General features: G+C 41.8%; 1 protein-coding gene across 3 annotated transcripts in view; it reads left to right on the forward strand.

Annotated features, from left to right (window-relative positions):
- The first annotated feature begins 14661 nt into the window (after positions 1-14661).
- The window catches only part of DAAM1 (dishevelled associated activator of morphogenesis 1), a 165160-nt gene continuing 159489 nt past the window's right edge, over positions 14662-20332 (forward strand). For 2 of the 3 annotated variants that reach the window (XM_088149709.1, XM_088149711.1), the window contains exon 1: positions 14662-14834. The gene's annotated coding sequence lies outside the window, so the exon portion shown is untranslated. The remainder of the gene's footprint in view (positions 14835-20332) is intronic. The other variant, XM_088149710.1, reaches the window with a different exon arrangement.

A 20332-nucleotide genomic window follows, 5' to 3' on the forward strand; every position in this document is an offset into this window, starting at 1 on the left:
ATTTTCTTAGGATTCTATGTTGCTCCACTCAAAAGACTGTGATTGGTTTACAATTCCCATATACCATAATTAGGGTCAAAGCAAAAGAATAATACAAGCAGTCAAAATAATCAGAAGTCATCACTTTCCGGTGCCTACACCCTTACCCTCACATTCATCATTCCATCTCATCCCCCAAAGCCCTCTGACAGAGCCAAGTGTTCCATGTTCTTGGAAAACTTAATATGGGATTGGGTATCCTTATGCCAGGAGGAGGGGAGGGGCAGGGAAATTGTTCCAGAGGAAGGGGGCAATCACCAAGAAGGCACCATTTAGACCAATAGATTGTATTGATAAAATTTGTAATGTACATTCTTGTTTGACAACAAAGGGAAAATAAACTTTATCTTGGCTATTGGACTTCTAGTTTTTTCAGGTGTAAGACAAAACAAGGATTTCTGCTAAGTGGTAGCTGTACATCTATAGAGAACCATGTTTTGTGCAGCTTCCCTCCTTTCTTGAATAGATTTGGCGGTTATTGTGAAAAGCAGCCTCCTGGGTTAGAAAAAAACCCCAAAGTGATATGTGGGTTAAGATGTAGCCTCATATCACTGGAGCAAACATGAGCTGGCATATCTAATTTCAGATCTTGATTGCAGATCTTGATTTGTAAGTAATGTTGATTTAGACTTCATAACAATCTATGGTTTGGCTTTATAGCTCAAATAGCTTCTTACAAATGACACATTTTTTCTTCTTGGCTGGTAAAGTTTCCCTCACGTCAATTTCAAGCTCACTTCCTAGTGGCTTCATAGACACATATAGTCAATCATTTTCCTGGAGGATTAAACATGGAATGATTGAAATATCTTCATACAGTTCTTCAGGCCTCATGTTCTGATGCAGTTAAGAGACTAGATCGAGACATGACTTTTAGAATGGCTGTATGGGTGAAGAGAATCTATTTTGGAGGCTCAAGGTACATAGTTGCAACCAATGTACCCACCAAATAATGCAAGGCTGGGTGGGGAACCTTTTTAGCCTGTGGGTCATATGGGTTGCTGAATAACATTGTAAGAGCTGTTGCTGCGTACCTGAACATCACTGGATGCACTCCGCGCAGTCCTGAGTTCAGTGATCTGAAGCAACATCACTGAGAGAGAGAACAATCAGCTTCCATTTTTCATAATTTAACCCAGGGTTTTTCAAACTTGGCAACTTATGGATGAGTGGACTTCAACTCCCAGAATTCCCCAGCCAGCATGGCTGGCTAGGGAATTCTGGAAGTTGAAGTCCACTCATCTTAAAGTTGCTAAGGTTGAGACACACTGCTCTTACTCCTGATTTTAAAAGCTTCTAAGGTTTCTGTGGTGTTTCTTAATCCTACCCAGCTTGTTTGGCCAGATATGATAAAGGATGAAAGAGTATGTGTACATAGAAAATCTCTACAGCAAATAATGTTCAGTCCTTTTACAGGATATCCCCTCCCTCTTATGCCATATACCAATTACTAGACTTCCATGATCGACTGGTGTTATTTAATTTCTGTACTATCTTCCAGAGTGAAGATTAACAGATCATTTACAGAAAAGTCATAAAATAATGAAAGTGCAATTAAAAAATAATTAAAACACAAATCTGACTGTTGTTATTAAAATGCATGATATAGCACCACTGGTTATAAAAGAAAAATACACTTGTCTGGGGCTAAAAAGATGTTAATGTGAACATGTATAGAGATAAGGAAGATGACCTTCAAGATTTGCAATAGATTCTGTTATGATAACCAACCTCAATCAAAGTAGTTTTAGCCTTCCTGTGATATTGATTTCTTGGTCTGGTCTACCTAGTGAGGCTGACAACATGAGTTGAACTTTTCTTAAGCTTCCTTAAGCAGAGTGTGGTCCCTGAATTAGATGCTACCCACTCTGCCGCAATTCTCATATTCTTGGGACCAGTTGGCAAGATGGCTGGAAAAGGGGCTTTAAAGGTGCTGGGAAGCAGGGGGGAAAATTGGTCATCCTCAGTATGGGCAAACCTGAGGATTGGCTATATTAAATATGTACATGTTTTCAAATCTATGAACATTTCCATCCATGAAATCTTGACATACACATAAAATTGTAGTACTTTAAAAAATGTGGAGATTTTGCAAACAATTATTTGTTTAATCTATAGTGTTTATAACCTGCATCAGTCCCAACAGATTTTGGGTGGTGCACAGCAATAAAATGAAGTAAAAATGCATAACTATAAAAGCAAAAATCAAATGTACAAGATGCACATCCTTACTCAAGACCACTAGGGACCAAAGCCTTGCTGGAATAAGTGGAACTCTTGATAGAATTCTCAAAGGGCTGCCACAAAGAAAGCCTGTCATCTGACAGGCACACCACGAACTTCACTAAGCTGGGACAGACTCTCAGTAGACCCTCTTTAGATGAGCAGATAGGATGGGATTTTCTGATCCAGATAGGCAGAGCATATCAGGAAAGGAAGGAAATGGTTGGTTGATTGATTGATTGATTGATTGATTGATTGATTGATTGATTGAGTGCCATCAAGTCACTCTCAACTCTTAATGACCACATAGATTTTCTCCATGAAATGGTAGGTAGAAGGGGAAGAATAAGTGCTAGGGCACATACGTAGAAGGCGACTTGGGAAAAAACTTCTGATTGTGTCCTTCCATCAAAGCCCACAATATTACCCTAACAACCTTATCCCATTCTTCAACATGAGATAACTCCATCTCTGAGACTGGCAATAATAAAATAATCATGCTTTATCTTGTCCAGGATAGCAAGGTTCAAGCCAGCTCCTTACTTCTGGCATAGCCATTGGGGGAGGTCAAGGCAGAGAAAAGAGCTATGGCAGAGTTAGGTGATGGACATATGAACTGAAACAACCTTGGGTTCCAGCTGTGCAGTCTGAATCTGGTGAGCCATGGGGGGAGGGAGGTTGCTAACCAGTGACGAATGCTTTGTAACAGTTCCTTTGCTCCTTTTAGATATGCATTTTTCTGGCAGACCATATGCCAGACTAAAGCATTATTATAAGAAATACTTGGTGTAAAATATTTGGTATGCTATATATCTACAAGTAGCAGACAGAATGTCAGATTGGGAGATTAAGGTCCCAGAATCCACCCCACCATATCCAGTAACTCACAGGTAGGTGCTGAGTTTCATCTTCTCTTAAGTTAAACTAACCACAGTTTGTTGGGAGGAACGGAAAACATGATAAATGAGATCTTAGCCCTTTAAGTCATGGTTTCTTCAACTCCAATAATAAGCCACAATTGGCTAGCTATATACTATTTATTTATTTATTTATTTATTTATTTATTTATTTATATAGTTGCCCATCTCACGTATGTGACTCTAGGCAGCTTACAATAAAATTTCTAAGGCATATCCTGGGGACATGGTATGCAAACAACAGTGGCTGGCTTTTATAATATATTAAGATATAGCAAATAAACCAGATTATAGTCTACCGTAATCTGTGAATCAAATCTGCATGTATACCACTTTGATCAAAGAGGTAGTATATAAGACATTTCTTGTTCCTTTTTTGCCCACCAAACATTTTTGCCCACTGGTGGGTTTCACACCCCAATCAATTACATCCAGTTATTGCAGCTGTCTCATGCTTTTTTTCCTGCCAAATGGGGTAGGGTTATCAATCATTTGTTGCCAGTTATTTCTGCAAATACATATTGTAGTCACAAGGACATTGTGCCAAATGATTACGTCTGCAATGAGCACAAACTTTTTAGACATGAGATGTTAATACTAATGAACTAGGGGAACAAGAACCCCCTAGACAGAAAAGGATTGGGAGATCCAGGTTCAAATCTCTAGACAGCATTAAAACTCACCACATGGCTTTGGACAAGAGCTGGTGTCCCAGCATAGTCTACCTCAAAGAATTGCTGAGAAGAACTTTCCAACTTTACACTTATAAAAATCGAATCATCTCAAATATATAATATTTACTGCTAGGTTCTGTCTTGCCTCTATATAGGAGGCAGTTTTGTTTTTTAAGCTGACAATTTGGACCAAAGATTATTTAAGCATGTGGCTCTCTTATTATACTGTATCTTGCAAAATTAAGGGATTCATAATAAATCAATTGTCACAATTTAGTTGTTTTGCAGCATTAAGTGAAAATCTGTTTCTCAATCTCAGCAACTTTAGGCATGTCCAAGGTAAAGATTCAGAGAAAGATGAAAGCTCCAGAAGACAGGAGAATAAAAACTTGGGAATGTATTCAAAGAAAAAGCCCTGTTTAAATGGTTTGGTGTTATGGAAAGAGTAAATGTTTTAAATGGTTCCTCATGATTGACCTATTGATCATAAACTCCCAAGGACACTTAACTGACTAACATTCCTCAGATTAAACTAATCCATCCAGCTGTTCCAACTGTGCCTCCCTAGGCAGAGAGAAAGAACGGGAGATATTAACTGGTGAAATCTGCTTCCCAGGCTTTTAGGACAGGAATTTTGGCACATGCTTAAGAAACATCTGGGGCACTTGGTCAGAGCTGAGCCTCATGAGGTGGCATTATTGAGCTCTCTGGGTACCCAAATATGACCTTAGCTTTTGGGCAGTCAGAATCAGTTTGTTGGACAACCAGCAAGGAACCTGAAAGACATCATATGAAGCATTCCCAATGGATGCTGACATTTGTATCTGTGGGGCTGAAGCCACAGGGAGAATTGTTGGAGTTGGAACCCTTAGAGATATTTTGCATCCACATTTAATTTTAGAAGAGCAAGCCTCTGCTCATTTTGTCTGTGCAATTTCACAGAAAAAGCATGCAAACAGTATTTTTACCCAGTTGCTCATTGTTTTGGACAATTACGTGAGTGGCATAAGTATCATTGGGAAATAGGCTATTATTTTTAAGTAGAATAACATGAAAAAATGAAATATATTTTATATCTATCTGTATTTATGTTCTAACCATTCAGCAATGATCCTTTGCCCCTTCACAAAACCACCTCTGGTTCTATGCCTCTCGCTGGTAATTAGCACATCATTTATTACATTTTAACCACACCTCTCTAAGGAGCTCAGAGGAACATTTTATCTTAACAACAGTCTATGAAACAGGTTAGGCTGAAAACATGTTGCACAAAGACACCTCTGAGGCTGAAAGTGATATAAACCTGTCTGACAGCACCTACTTACAGTATTTAATTCCTCCATCCTTTTGTATAATACTGAGAATAAAATAATGAACAATATTGTACATCCTCATGTACATATAAAGAGTTGACATTACAAATATATATGTGTGTGTGTGTGTGTGTGTGTTTAATCATGGTTTACTGTATACAGCATAATTAGCTAGTAATTTGAATTAAGCCATGGCTTATTTCAGTATCCATTTTACCTGGTTTGCATTTAAGACTAAACAATAAACCGATATCTTGTTTATGTGCTAAATAAGCCAGAACTAAACAAACCACGCTATGACTAAATGAAATGTGAAAAGTCTTCCAGCAGAAATGTGAACCTAGATGTATTATCTCCTTCTAGTTTCTACAGCCTTCTGTATCTCAGTCCCAAAGGTTCTATCTAATGACAAATGCAGGAAAGGGTGGAGTTAACAAATGTGAATTTTACAGCATGTTAGAAGAGCTCATTATGAAAGTAAAAATGGAAAGTGAAAAAATTGAGTTAATATTAAATATTAGGATAAAGGCAGTTTTAACCTACATGCTTAAGTGAACATACAGTGGACAATGAAGAAGTGAAAAGAGATAGCTTTGTTTTCTTCATCCTGAGAATAGACAAAATATGATTAGTGTATTGCAAAAGTAAAAAGGAAATTGCCTTCCTCCATAAGATTAGTGACAATTTAAACAGGTTAATGAAGAATAAGAACATTTAAATGAGAATGATTTCATCCGAATGATGAAATGAACATCGCAACATCATGATGCAAGCTCCAAGCCTTATGTACATGCACACAACATTGTGAGGCACATACAGAAGACCAGAGCTCACACTGCAATGCCTGTTTCCTTATTTTTCCCCATCGCCACCCCCACCCCTGTTTTTCATATCATGACATCAGACATTAAAGAAACTGAAATATATGGTATGGATGGAAAAGAAAACCCAATACAGCTGCTATTTTTGATAGCAGCTACATTGCTATCTTAAAAAAAATAGGAGTGAATATAAAAACCTTAATTTATTTGTTCAATAATATAGAATACAAAATCTTAATCCATATTCCCAGCATTGTTCACATCCCAGAGCAATGCTTGTAAATTGACCTATGAATCTGGAAGGAAGGAAAGAAAGAGCATATTGTGGGCAATTACAATATGAACACTCTCCCCTGTGCTAATAGTTTTCGAAATTTTAAAAACCAACATTAAAAGCCTGAAGTATTTGTTTTGATTGCCAAAGAAACGCTGGATCAGTTTAACATGCTGGGCACTTGAATGAATGAATGAATGAATGAATGAATGAATGAATGAATGAATGAATGAGAGTGGGCATTCTGCCTGAAGTATGGCAGGAAGGGTGAAAAGGAAGCAGCAATTTGGCTTTGATCCAAATGCACCACTGCAGGAAGAATGAAAGGATAAGAATTCAATGCTTACAGCACAGCACATGAAATACAGCAGTCTTTCATATTTAGAAGTGCTTCTCTCTTCTCCAGCCACAACACTCTTGCATTATAAAACAAATTTCATGATCCTGAACTAAAAATCAGGCACTGGTGATTGCTGAACATCTTTGGTTAGCAGAGCAATCTTCAGAACATTGCTGCTTTCTTTCTTTTGTATTACTCCACCACCCTGTATACAATGTTCTCTTCTGATTATAGTTGCTTATGAGCCATCAAATCAGTGTTGATTCTTAGCAACCACATAAACCTTCTCCAGGATGATCTGTTCCAACTGGGCCCTTCAGTTACCCATCCCTGCTGTAATTGAGTCCAGCCACCTTGCTGCTGGTCACTCCCTCCTTTTCTTTCCTTCCACCTTTCCCAGCATTAATAACTTCTCCAGAGAGATAGATCTTTGCATACTGTATCCAAAATATGATAATTTGAGCCTGGTCATTTGTGCCTTGAGTGAAGAGTTCGGATTGATTTGTTCTATGATCCATTAATTTGTTTTCTTAGCTATTCAGTGTGTTCTCAAGAGTCTTCTCCAGCACCAAAGTCTAAAAACATCAGGACTCTTCCCATCCTGCTTCTTCAAAGTCCAACATTCTCTATGGATGTCACGAGGAATATCATTTCCTGCACAATATGATCTTTGTAGGTAAAGACACATCATGGGGAAAGTATATAATTTCAATAAACAGTAGCAAAACAAATTGTAAAATCAAAACCAAAAATGTAACAATTTAGGACAGAACTGACAGGAAGAGACAAAAAAACATTCTTCTGTTCTGAGCCTTCTACCCAGTTAATGAGAAAAGATTATGGTGATTTCAAGTATAGCAGTGAAACAACTTGAGCACTTATTTCCTTCCAATGCAAGGACTGAAAGACACTTCAAAGCCCTACAGAGCTTTCCAAGAGAATCCAAAGGGGATTCTCCTTCTCCACTGATAACTTTATGGAACTAGAACAAGGTTTCTCAACCTTGACCATTTTAAGCTGTGTGGACCTCAACTCCCATAATTCCCTAGCCAGCATGCTGGCTGGGGAATTTTGGGAGTTGAAGTCTATACTTCTCAAAATGGTCAAGGTTGAGAAACACTGAACTAGAGAATGCCTCCACTTGTCTATGTGCCAGCTATGTGCCAAGTCTTCTCTATTAACTCACATTGGGTGGGTCTGCCCTAATATTCCATTTTGTTTTGTTTTCTTGTAGCAAACTCTAGTTATGTGGAAATGCTCTTCTGATCCCATCTCTCCAAAAATTGCACCTCCCATTTTCTTCCACTCCTTTTCCTTTTACTTCTTAACAGTATTTAAGGTATGCTACATTGGATTGAAGAGGAAAGCATACTGTCATCAAGAAGAGTAGCCACTAATAATTGTGTTCTCCATAGATTAGTCTAGTATCCTTTCAAAATGGTCTGAAATTACAGCCATCATCATATATTGTGGTGTACAAAAACACCACACTTGCTTTTTCAATTAAAATCAAACACCTGAAGTTATTACTAAGCATAGTTCACACCTAGCCTCAGTCCTTCTGTGGACAGATTCAGGGGAAGTGCTGTCTCCTGCATTTAGGACATTATTAATGACATCACTGCAGGAAAGAGGAACTTGTGACTCTTCAAATACTGAACTACAATTTCCAGCGTCTCTCATCCATGGCATATTGGAATTTTGAGCAACTTTGTAACTTCCTCACTGCTGTACTACAGAAATCCCAAATTATAGACAGGCCTGATTCACACAAATTAAGCTGCACTGTTTTTAATTTTGTTTGGAAGTAGCATGTTGGATTAATTCAGCCATTGTGATTTGTAAATCATGTTTTATGGCTTAGTGTAGATCATATTTTATGGCTTAATCTAGCCAATTATGGTCTATGCAATAAAATATGGTTAAGCAAACCTTGGCTTAGTATAATGTGTGAACCAAGTCACAGAGGTCCGAAGGCCATATCCTGTTTGTAAATCAAATATCATTTGCCAGCCAGAATCAGTTAGGGGCTTAATTTTTCTCCCATGGAAAAGTCTCTGCAGGATATTTTCATCTGAGTGGGAGAACAGCCAGAAACAACTCACAGATGTGAGATGAATTAAGTGTGACCTATCAACCCAATCTCTATAGGGCACTCCCTCTAGTAAATAGGCTGAAAGGGGTTGCAATTGGAAAGTGTAGTCATAATGAATCAGGAAAGAATGCAATAGGCTTTCATTCTGAAAGATGACATTTGACAACACAGTAGCAGTTATTTTGTGGCCAAGAAACCCTCTGAACTTTTTGGAAAGAAAAAATGCCTCAGCAAGTGATCACAATAGCAAGGCTGAGGCACAAAAAAACTTGGCCAAGCATGTGAAACTTTGGTCATTAATGATGAGATGGTGAATACTTATATTGCATTATTGTTCTTCTGAGCCTTTTGGTCTTTGCATATTTAAGCTGTTTATATGAAGGAAATGGTAAAAATAATTGCATGATAGGACACCAACCATGATGGACCACACGCTCTTTCCATTTGGGCACTGCAGGATTTTTACATCAGATTTTGTTTCCAAACTGACATCACTAGAAAGACATGCAGCCTTTGAGAAATGCAAAAGGATCTAGAGTCTTACAACATTACCCTGATTGCATGTTCCCTTTATCTCTGACATTTGACCTTTTGTGCAAAACATTGTACAGATTGCTCTCTGGCCTTTCTCAAACCTGCTTCTGCTCTGGCCCCATTAAGGGTTTAACTTCTGGGATATAAGGCTCACAGCAATGGCCTGGAATCACACCTGGATCAAGAGCTTGGCACACGTCCAGGATAGAAGCCCAGCTAGGGTTGTATAAGCCCCAAGAGTGCTCTGATTTAAGGAACAAAGAAGGTAAGCCAGAAGGAAAGCAAGCCTAAGAAAAATTAAGGGGGCTATGAGAATAAAACCTAGATTAGGAAATTTGGGCAAACAGAACGGAGCTGCAAGGCAGTCAGGGACATCTGCAAGAGGGATATCTGTAAAAATAGGATGGGGCTTTGGCTTCAACTGTGTGGTCACAGCCACCATCTTGACTTTGACATCCCCCTCCCCCACAAAGAGCAAAGGAGAGAATACATCAAAGAACCAGAAAAATGGTCACCTCAAAGTGATGGGGTAAACTCTGAAGGCTGAAAAACTGAAACCTCTTTTGCAGGTGAAGGTACCTTTCAGGAAATGGGAAAAGAGATCTTAGTACTGTGTTAGCTACATCTTGTACTGTAATTCTGCTACTGGTAGCCCAATACTTCTAATGCAAACCATATTCTGAACTATGTATAAGAGCTGAATGCAATAGGCTTTGCTCCCAATTCCAGAGTTTCCTATTTCTGCTGTGCCTCACATCTGATGTACCTATTCACCTGTTCTCACTAAGAGGGAAAAGAAGGAGCAGAGCATCTCAGCACATCTGGGCCCTAAGACAGAAAGGCAAGCAAAGGAGGATGGGGACACTGATGAGAAGGGGGTGAGGGATGGAGACACTCAGGACATGGGCTATTTCTGACAGCTTCTTATCCAAGGACTCCATCCAAATTGGGACCAGGAGCCAATTTCAGGTGCCAAGAGAGCAAAGGTGGAATTTATTTAAGAGATCAGGAAGCCTTTGAATAACTATGGGTGGTAAAACTGGAAGAACAAGGAAAATGACAATGATAAATCTGGGAATAAAGACAAAAAACTGGCCAGGCCATGGCAAGCTTTTAGAGTAAGAAATTGGTCATAGTCTACTCTCTTCCCCCACATCAGAGTGAAGATGAAAGGTTGTCAATCCAATGATTTCCATCTTCCATATGCAATTGTCTCTTTAAACTCCAATGTTCCTTACTTGTCATTTTGCATTTTATAAATTATTCTTTTTCTGAGTTGCATTTAGCTTAAGTCACCACACTTTCTTCCCCCTTCCTGCTCTCCACATGGTTAGAGTGCAATGTATTTTGTAATGTCTTATTTAGATTAGATAAGGCTGTGTGGATGGGCACTTCAGTCATGCAGGAAAATTAAAGGCATCTTTCACAAGCAAATCAAAGTTTGGAGATCAAAGTAACCAATGTCTGTATCAATGTAACTCTATGCAGATGACCATATGATCCTAATCAGTGTAGTTCCACTGTTGGACCAACTGAAGCAAAAACAGATGTAGGGGAAGAAAATAGAGTCCTTGAGGGAACCCCTTAGGAAAGGGATCAAGGACACTTTCAGCCCTGTGAGGTAGACCAGATCAAGAAACTGACTCCTCAGAAAGGCTATAACTCTGTTAAGTTGTTGTAACAATCTTGTATGTCTGATTGTGGTTTACTTTGTCTCACTCTTATACTCCCACTGAGTTAAGGAAGAGACAGCCCCAGTCTCTTCCTAAAGTAATCTCCGTTCCCAGAGCTTAAGGAATGCTTCTGCCCTTATTTCTGTAATGGCTTCTGAATATTCCCTTCAAGGCCATATCCGTGGCTCTCTGCACCAACCTTGGATAAGAAGTCTTGACTTCCTACTCGCAGCTTGCAGAATGTAGTTTTGTAAGGAGCACAACTCAGTTTACATGCCCTATTAAGCCATGTTTTCCTTAGCTATGGTTTGCTGCAAAAGCACAATAAACTGTGATACACTGACCTTGAGATCATGATTTATGGCTATGCTCACCAATACCATATGCCAGAACTAAATATAATCATTACATAATTAACTACAAACTTCTAAAAGTCAAGATCTTTGCCAGGAGAAACCAATTTATATTGCTAAGAACTCTGGCATTTATTGGTGAGAGACAGCAAGGGTGGGCAGACGACCCTTTCAACTCCTTGTCTGTTTCAAGAGAGATGTTAATTTGAGGGAGGTTATCAGCAATGACAAGGGAGATAAAGGGAGCAAGCGGTAGCCCACACAGGCATGATTAAGAATACAGTTATTACAGCAACAGCTGACAGGCATGTTGCCTCCCTGGCATTAGAAACTGCAAAGGTTGTGGGCTCCATTGGATTATATCTAGGGAATTGGTTGATTAACCTAGTGAATGGTAGTGTGGCTTGATTTATTCCCCTATTTTAACTTTGTTTTGTTATGTGTTCCCCTTAACGGCCTGGATCAGAGAGAAGTGGGGTACTGTTTTCCTTTTGGGAATGTTATAGTAGCTAAATGAATGAAAGCAGAGAATATTTTAAACTCAACTTTGGATGAAAACTTAAATAATCTTATGCTTGTAACACTGACATCCTAAATGGCAATTACTACTGATAGAATTTTTATTTTCAATACTTTAAGCTTTTCAAATAATAGAATGTTAATAATTTTAATCATATTATATAAACATTACTTCATTGAAATCTGCATTGAAATAATACAATGTATTAAATTTATAACATTACAATGGAGGGGGGAAGCAGAAAATTACCATCCCATATATTCAGTAAGAACTATTACACTATAGTGGCTAAAGAGTGGGGTATGAATTATGATCTGGTTCACCCAACATACTGATCCAAAATCAACAAATCTCTTAATAGCTTTGTGGTTGGTAAACCATGGTTCACTGTGGACCATGCTGTGTGAATTCAGTTATGGTTTATTCAGCAAATCATGTTCAAAACAAGCCATGGCTTAGCATGATGTGTAAATCTGGCATGTATTTCTTCATTCAAATAATTTCACAGGAAGTGACTTAAGTGTGACTTTTTCTCTCTTTCTGTCAGCCCTGATGCTCTCCTCCTCCCTTTTCAGTCTGAAGGCCGCACTACTGGCCTTCCTCTCTCATGGTTGTTAAGGACTGCAACAAAAAGATGCTTCCCTGGACCAAGCTGGTGGGCAGTTTGGGGATCCTCCTAGACTCACAGCTCCTGGTTGAGGAGCAGGTGACAGCCATGGCTAGGGAGGCCTTTGCACAGCTTTGTCTTGTGCACCAGTTGCACCCTTTCCTGGTCCAGGAGGCCTTGCTCGTGGTCACTCATGCCTTGGTCACTTCCCATTTGGATCACTGCAACACACTACACGGGTGCTACATGCCCTTGAAGACACCCAGAAGTTACAACTGCTCCAGAATGCAGTGGCGCACACAGTGATGGCAGCCCCTGGGTTTGCCGATGTTACATCTCTGTTGCGCGAGCTGCACTGGCTCCTAATTTCCTTCCAGGTGCAATTCAAGCTGCTAGTTATTACCTTTAAAACCTTATATGGCATGGGACCAAGTTATTTGCAGGACCCTAAGACATCTGCCCATCCTACCAGGTTGGATGGGGTAGGCACGCTCCTAATTCCTTCGCTTAAATGCTGCCATCTTATGGGACCTAGGATGCGTGCCTTTTCTGTGGCAGCCCCTGCCCTATGGAACACCATTCCCCTTAACCTTCTGGAAGGTTAACAGGCCCACTCTTTTAACCTTCCAGAAAGCACAAGAGCTGGCTTTTCCCCCAAGCGCTGGGACAGGGTGAGACGATGAGATGAATTTTTGTGGGCTGCATGAAAGTTTAGCTGTGGTGCCAGGTCTTTTGGTTTTAATGTTTATATAGATCGATAGATACAGAAATAGTAGATAGATATTGTTTTATTTTGGGATTGTGAGCTGCCCAGAGTTTGGTTCAAGATGGGTGACCATATAAATATTTTCAATATTTTCAATAAATAAATAAATAAATAAATAAATAAATAGTTTGTGAAGTTGTACCATTTTTAGAAAAAAGGAGAGGAAGAAATACTGAGGTTTGTTGACCAGGAAAACACAGATTCTGATACAGGCATTTCCTCTGATGTGTCAGAATTTTGTAATCTGCTGGTGAAGGAAACATTCCATAGCTGGAAAAGGCTGGCCTTGATAAGTCTTGCTTTGCATGTTCCTGGACTGAATTCTGGTACAACTACTGGTCTTGCTAATCAGCAAAGAGTCCCAAACAGGCACACAATTCACCAATGCCTGGCGAGTTCATTGGTTTTTCATTGGTTTTCAGTTCATGTAAAAGTTTTTAGCTCTTCTTTTTCGCTCATCAATGAGTTTTGCGCACCAATCTACTATGTCTGCTTATTTTGGCTGTCTTGCACTATTCCCTCCCCGCTAAAGGGCTAAGGTTATTGATTGATGGTTGACAGTTGCCTCTGCAACTTTATGTACCCATGCCATAATCACAACAAGGACATCGCACCAATCAATTTCATTTGCTGCAGGCAAAAACTTCTTGAAGCTGAGATCTGAACATGAGTGGCAGGTAAAAAAGGATCAAGGGCTCCTATCTATAAAGCCCCAGGCAGCCTAGGATCCATTCAATGATGGGCACAGAAATAACCATTGTACAGTAATCAGAAAAGCAGATGCTAGCTCCTGGAAACTTACTCTCAAAAAATAATGAAGATAATCTTTCCTGCTATGGGTCTTGGTAAGGAGTTAGACAAGTGTTTCTCAACCTTGTCAACTTTAAGATGTGTGGACTTCAACTCCCAGAATTCCCCAGCCAGCATGGCTGGCTGGGGAATTCTGGGAGTTGAAGTCCACACATCTTAAAGTTGACAAGGTTGAGAAACACTGAGTTAGATAAAGTAAATCTCAAATTGAAACTTTTCAAGCAGATATATAAAACCACACACGCTTGAGTCGTATTTATGTTCACTGAAAAGCAAGCTCTAAGGACTCCACCGAGGCTTAAGCAAATCACCTTGTCGAGCAAAGATGGAAGGGGGGGGGGGAGAGAAAAGAAGGGAAGCATGGAAAAGCAACGAATGCCCAAGGTGCTGTCTCTCCAGCCCCGCAGCCCCGTTGTTTAATCCCAGACCTCCCGCCCGGCTGCGTATACTGAGCGCGGCTTATTGGTTTGGGGAGCGCGAACATACTCGAGCCGGTGGTTCAGCGGGGAAAAAAGACAACCAGGGAGAGAAAGTGGGGGCGCGCAGGGCTTTTTGGGAAGAGTAGTCCTTGACATGCAACTGCCTATGGCCAAGATCCCGGTTCTGGACTCTATCTCCCAGAGGCGCACTAAGGCAGCGGGCTGGTAGGAGGCTTTCTCTGTGCGAGCCTCCCTTACGTAGTTCCAGATTCACATTGCATCCTATCAGGCCAAAAGACGATGATGTCACCTGCGGGCTCGTGAGGCAGCGAGACTGGAGTTACTGCTGCTGGCGGCGGCGGAGGAAGCGAGCCTGCTTAACTGGCATCTATTGTAAGCAGTGCAGGGGACTAGAGCGGGCGGCGGGGGCTCCAAAAGGATGTGCGGGGGCTCCAGGTAAGGCGATCCTGCTTTTCCCCGCTCGTTGCAAGCGGCGATCGGCGCCCAACCCGCGGGCCCGTGGCTCGGCTTGGGTTACCGCGATATGGAGGAACCTAAGTTACCTTCCGGGGTGGGGGAGAATAGGTGAACCTTAAACAGCTTTCTCTCTGATCCCCGTGTCGGGGGAAGCGCGTCGATGGACGCCCGGGTTTTAAGATTTTAAGCTGGGCTAATCGGGGAAGTGCTTTCGTCTGCAGACGAGGTAGGGTCTTGGGTTTAAAGGGGGAAAAGGGGCAGAGAAACTTTAAACGCGCTTTCTTGCAGTGGGGAGGTGGAATCTGCATGGGGGAATATGGGCGTCGCTGTGTGTACTGAATTCGCTCGGGTTCTGGAAACATCCGTGCGCCCCTCTTCGCCTCCCCGGGATTGTGTGGCTCCCCCGAACAGATCGGTGCGAGAGGCCAGGGCACTGTGGGTTTCGGGGGGTGAAACAAAAGGTGCAGATGTCTTTCCCCGTTTCTTTCCGGCTGCAGCCGTTCTTTCTTCTGAATGGGATCGGGCTGGGTACACCGCGAAAGAGATCGGCTTGAAAACCCGGACTGTCGCCTTTACCGCTACCTCCCCCTCCCCTTTTTTTTGTTTGCTGCTGCTACTGCTGCCGTTTAACCCCCCCCCCCCCCCCTTCCTCGGGTTCAAAGCTGCCGAGAGAGGGAAGGAGTTTTGATTCTGCCGGCTTATCGCGGAGGCATTTGAACAAGCAGCCTAAAGGAGGCGTGTAAGTCGTGGCTTAACGATGCCGCAATAAGACTGGTGCGTGTTTCCCTGGACGGTGTGCACGCTTGCCGTCCCCCGTGCTGAGATCTCTTTCAAGATCATGACACCTTTTGCTAACTCCGAGTTTCCTCTCCCCGTATTCTTGGTAACTGGACCTGCTACACGTGCAGAACGGATTGCCAAACGGCACCCCCGGGAGTCGGGGGGGGGGATGCCTCGGGGTCGCTCGCTCTCCCTCATTACTGAAATGCTACAGGCATGGAAACCTCCCCGGCTTTTAAGGCACAAAATAGCAAGGCGGAACCGATACTTTCAATATCGAATTCGAACATGATTCAGAAAGAGACGTCAGTGCCTTCACATGGCTCTCCTAAAAATAAATTTAAAAATCGATGGCTATTGCTGGGAGATTTTGGGGAGCGGGGGGAGTCAGTACATCTTGATCTGTGCCCTGCGCAACGACCATCAGTGTTTCTGTTTTCTTCTGGGGAAAAGGCAAGCTAATGGGGGTTTTCCCCCTGTGGAAGATGCAGAAGCTGCTGTTCCCTTTCCTGCCACCTGGTCTCCATCTTCCTCCCATCCAGCTCCTCCCTCTATTTAGGGAGCTCTTGCTGGCTTTTTCTCTCCAATGGGTGCATTTGAGCGCCTTGCACCGTGCGTTGGCTTCTCCTCCATTCCTCTGATTTATAAAAGGGAATCGGTCGGCCAGTGGCTTTGGCTCCCCAAGCAGAGGATCCCCAGCTCCCCGAGGCAGGGAATCGCCTTTGTGTACATGCCCGTTCTCCCTCAAGTGCGTGAATGTGCCTGCTGGTTTGCAGCAGTAATAAAATCTCTTCGTGATCGAGGATTTTTGAAGGAGACGGTGTCTGCAACAGGAAAGAGGGGAGGGGGCGGGGCATGAGAAACCGAGTTGCTATGGTTACCTATGCTGTTGGAAGCATTGCTGCTTTTTCCTAGATCTGGGTTTCCCAGCTCCCACTTTTGCCTGGTAACTGTGGAAGGGTGTGGCTGGTGGTGGCTGTTTTTCACACTCTGGAAAGATGGGGTGCAGGTGTCCCTGTGCGTGGGGGAGAATGTCCAGCCTTGTGGGAAGGAAGGACTTCTTCAAATCAGGCTTGACTTCTGGTGGCCAATGTGAATGCATCCTGGGTCAGCTGCACTCTGTTTTATTGTATAATTGAGGCTTGGGAGCTTGCAGATCCAGCTTTCTTCCTGCTGTGGCCCCACTAAAGTTTCAAGTGGGTGTTAATAAGAGAGGATTAGATAAAAAGAGGTGAGCGTAAGTTTTGCCAAGGCGCAGTTCTGTTTGGGAAGCAGTGAAGAAAGAAGAAGGAAAGAACACAATTTCCTTAGTGACAGGTGTGGGTGGGTTCCCCTGTTGCGTTCATGGCAACGAAAAGGAAATCTTCAGAAGCGTAGGCAGGCATCGGATGCTTTAATCACACAGGGTGTTTCCCTCTCCTCCTCTTCCTTTACTGATTCCACTCCATGCTAACCCACTTGCTCATCAACGCCTGTTGCAAAATTACAGAGGCTTCTCTCTCTCTTTCTCTTTTTTTTTTTTTTTTTTTTTAATACCGTAGCTTTGTTCTTCTTGCACAAGTTCATTGTGAGGAGCTCTCTGAAACTCAGGTGGAAGCTGAGAAGAAGCAGGCAGAGATGGATGGTAGCAGAAGGTGGTTTGCCATCTTGCAGCAATGCATTGAGTGCTTTGGCATGTCCACACGCAGTGGGATTTGCAGGGAATGGGGCAGCAGGATGGCGAAGGCTGCAACAGACTATGTCTGCTTTGTAGTTTGTTTTGTACTGCGATCTAGATCAGTGAATAGAGAGTCCATCTCTTATACTAAACAGAACATTATTAAGGCAGTGGACCTACCTGTGATGAATTGTACCTACCTTGATTCAAATGGCAGCAGGTTTGTGCTGATGATCTCAGTTACACCCTATGCTCCATCATTATTGCAATTTGTGGTCAACATATGATTCATCTGTAAGATTTGTGGATTTTTAAAAAAAATTATTCTGCCTTTATTACTTTTATAAATAACTCAAGCTGGCGAATATACCTAATACTCCTTCCTCCTCCTATTTTCCCCATAACAACAACCCTGTGAGGTGAATTGGGCTGAAAGGGAGTGACTGGCCCAAAGTCACCCAGCCAGCTTTCATGCCTAAGGCAGGACTAGAACTCACAGTCTCCTGCTTTCTAGCCTGGTTCCTTGCGCTTGAATTGACATGTAGTTACTTTGCTTGGACAAGGTGTTAGCCAAGAGTCAATGATGCTGTCTTAGATGTTGTATTGTTTAAAATGTGTTTACAATCCTTTTTAGCTCTTTTGAATCCAACAACCTTGAGAATTATGTATTGATGATTTCCCATCTCTTATGAGCAACTGAGTACAGGGCTGGCAATTTGTCCCATCATCGGCTGAGTTTAAACATAAGCTGAGAAATGAACTTAGCCTTCTGAATCCAGCTCAGAACCCAGTGCAATACTATGCCAGTATAAATTCTCATGTTAACTCTGTGATACTGGTTTTCATTAATTTGATTTGAAATTTCAGTATTGGGCTGTAAGGAGAGAATGCACACGGTTAGATTTACTTCTGGGGAGGAATCCAATCCACCTTCCTCTGACTCTGTGGATCTGTTACACCAGTCTGAAACATTTCTGGAAAATGTAAACTCTTGGTTTCTGAACTGTCTGCCATGCATTTGGATCTTTTACATGAAGGGTCTCTTCTAAGGGTTTTGTAGAAAGTGAAATTTCTCTCAGAAGTTAGAATGGTTCCACCCTTACTGGTATTCCAGAAACAAATAAAGACTGCCCTCTTTCATCAAGCCTTCGGGACAGGGTTTCCAAACATGGCTTGGGAATTCTGGGAGTTGAAATCCACACCTCTTGAAGTTACTGAGGTTGAGAAACACTGGTTTGGAGGATGGAAATATTGGCTGAGGTTCACTCCTGTTGGTTTTATGCTTGTTATAGGTTTTAGGTGATCATGTTGTTTTATGATCGTATGCTGATTTTATGGTTGGGAAATGTTGATGATTTTAATGCTGTGAGCTGCACAGAATCCAGTGAAGTGGGCAGCCCATAATAATGCAAAATAAATGAATAAAGAAATGTTTTTGATACATCACATTTAAGAGGTATCTTAAAGTAAGAAATTCTGATTCTTTGGGGTCCCATATATAAATAAAGGCATGAGGGACTATTCCAAATCAGAAGAGATTTGCCTTTCAAATCAAAGTTCTACTTTTGGTTAATATTCATGTAGTAGAAAAGCCAGGAAGGGTGTAGTTCAGCTACAGACCCACCCCTGTGATTGCTGTGTTGCTTTTCCATTTTTTTTTTTAGCTGAAATATCTAATTAGTCTTGCCATTTTGCATGGCCAAAGTGTCTAATCTGTATGCATCAGAACTGAACTGCTCTTATTGTTATTTTGTAATCCAGGAATTTGCACAAGGTAAATGACAAAACAATTCATAAGACGGGGTGCTGGGCTGTCCTGTGAACACTTCAAGCAGTCTGGTGGGCAACACTTTGACTGGTTTCAGACAACCCATTAGACTAGGCTGAAATGGAATTGGGTGATTTGTGATTCAGTGTGTCATGGGAACCCATTCATTGTTTTAGCATGTTGTGGGAACGGGCTGTTACATTAAATCATAACAGGGTTTATTTGAGCATAATATGTTAGATGAACATAGCAACTGTGTTTTGATTAACTTGGCTTTAAGACTGAGTGTGTAGGATGACCATGTATTCCCAGCCTAATTGTTTTCACACACAGCACTGTCTAGGGAGAGCAACTTTCAAGTATAAGTATTCAATATTTTTGGGAGAGGGCTTATAAATTAGTTGGTAGTGTATGTTCTTAGTATGCATAATACCACAATTTTACTGCCAAATACTGAAACTGTCTTAAGCAGCTTTCACTAATCTGCCACCTTTCAATTGTGTTGCGTTTGCTCTTTTAAGCAAGCGAGGACAAAGGCTGGCTAGGAATTTTGGGAATTGTGATTCCAGTATACATGGAGAGCAAGAGGTTAGAGTCAGAGTCTATGGAGAAAGCCGTTGCCAGTTCAGATAGATAGTAATTGGTGTCATGAACCAGCAATATAATCCTTGTGGGAGCAAATTTATACATGGTCTCAATTCTTAAAGACATTCTGTTTTTGAAAGAAAAAAAATCTAGACTCTGTATGTGCTAATCCCTACCTGCGGATGTTTTATTACAGGTAGTCCTTGCCTAACGACCACAATTGGGACCGGAAACTTTGGTCGTTGAGCAAAGCAGTTATTAAGCGAGACGCCGACATGATGGCTTCGCTCAATGACAGTCTGGCACTCCTGCTTGTGGTTACTAAGTGATCTTCCAGGTTGTTAAATGGATGGAGCGAAAGAGCTGCCTGCTGAAGGATTTCAGCTCTGCACAGAGCAGAAATCCTTCAGCAGACAGCTCTTTCACTCTGTCCTCTTTCCCCTCCCCTCTCTCAGCGGTGAATGAAGCACCTGAAGATTTGAGGTCTGTGCCCCATTGAAAGGGGAGGGGAAACCTCACAGTGGCGCGAGGGCAGCAACCTCAAATCCTGAAGATTTCAGGTCCCTGCCTTCACACTGCTGAAGGGGGAGGGGAAGGTGAGAGGTGCGATGCAGCAAGGGGAGGGTGTGTGGGGTGTGTGAGAGGCTCTGCATGGGTCAGGGAGGGCGCACGGGGGTGTGCGAGTGG

Source organism: Python bivittatus, unplaced genomic scaffold (genome assembly GCF_059951505.1).
Source record: "Python bivittatus isolate LINGU-HERP-01145 unplaced genomic scaffold, Pbiv_v1 ctg000580_np1212, whole genome shotgun sequence".
In the NCBI taxonomy this organism is placed as follows: domain Eukaryota; kingdom Metazoa; phylum Chordata; class Lepidosauria; order Squamata; family Pythonidae; genus Python; species Python bivittatus.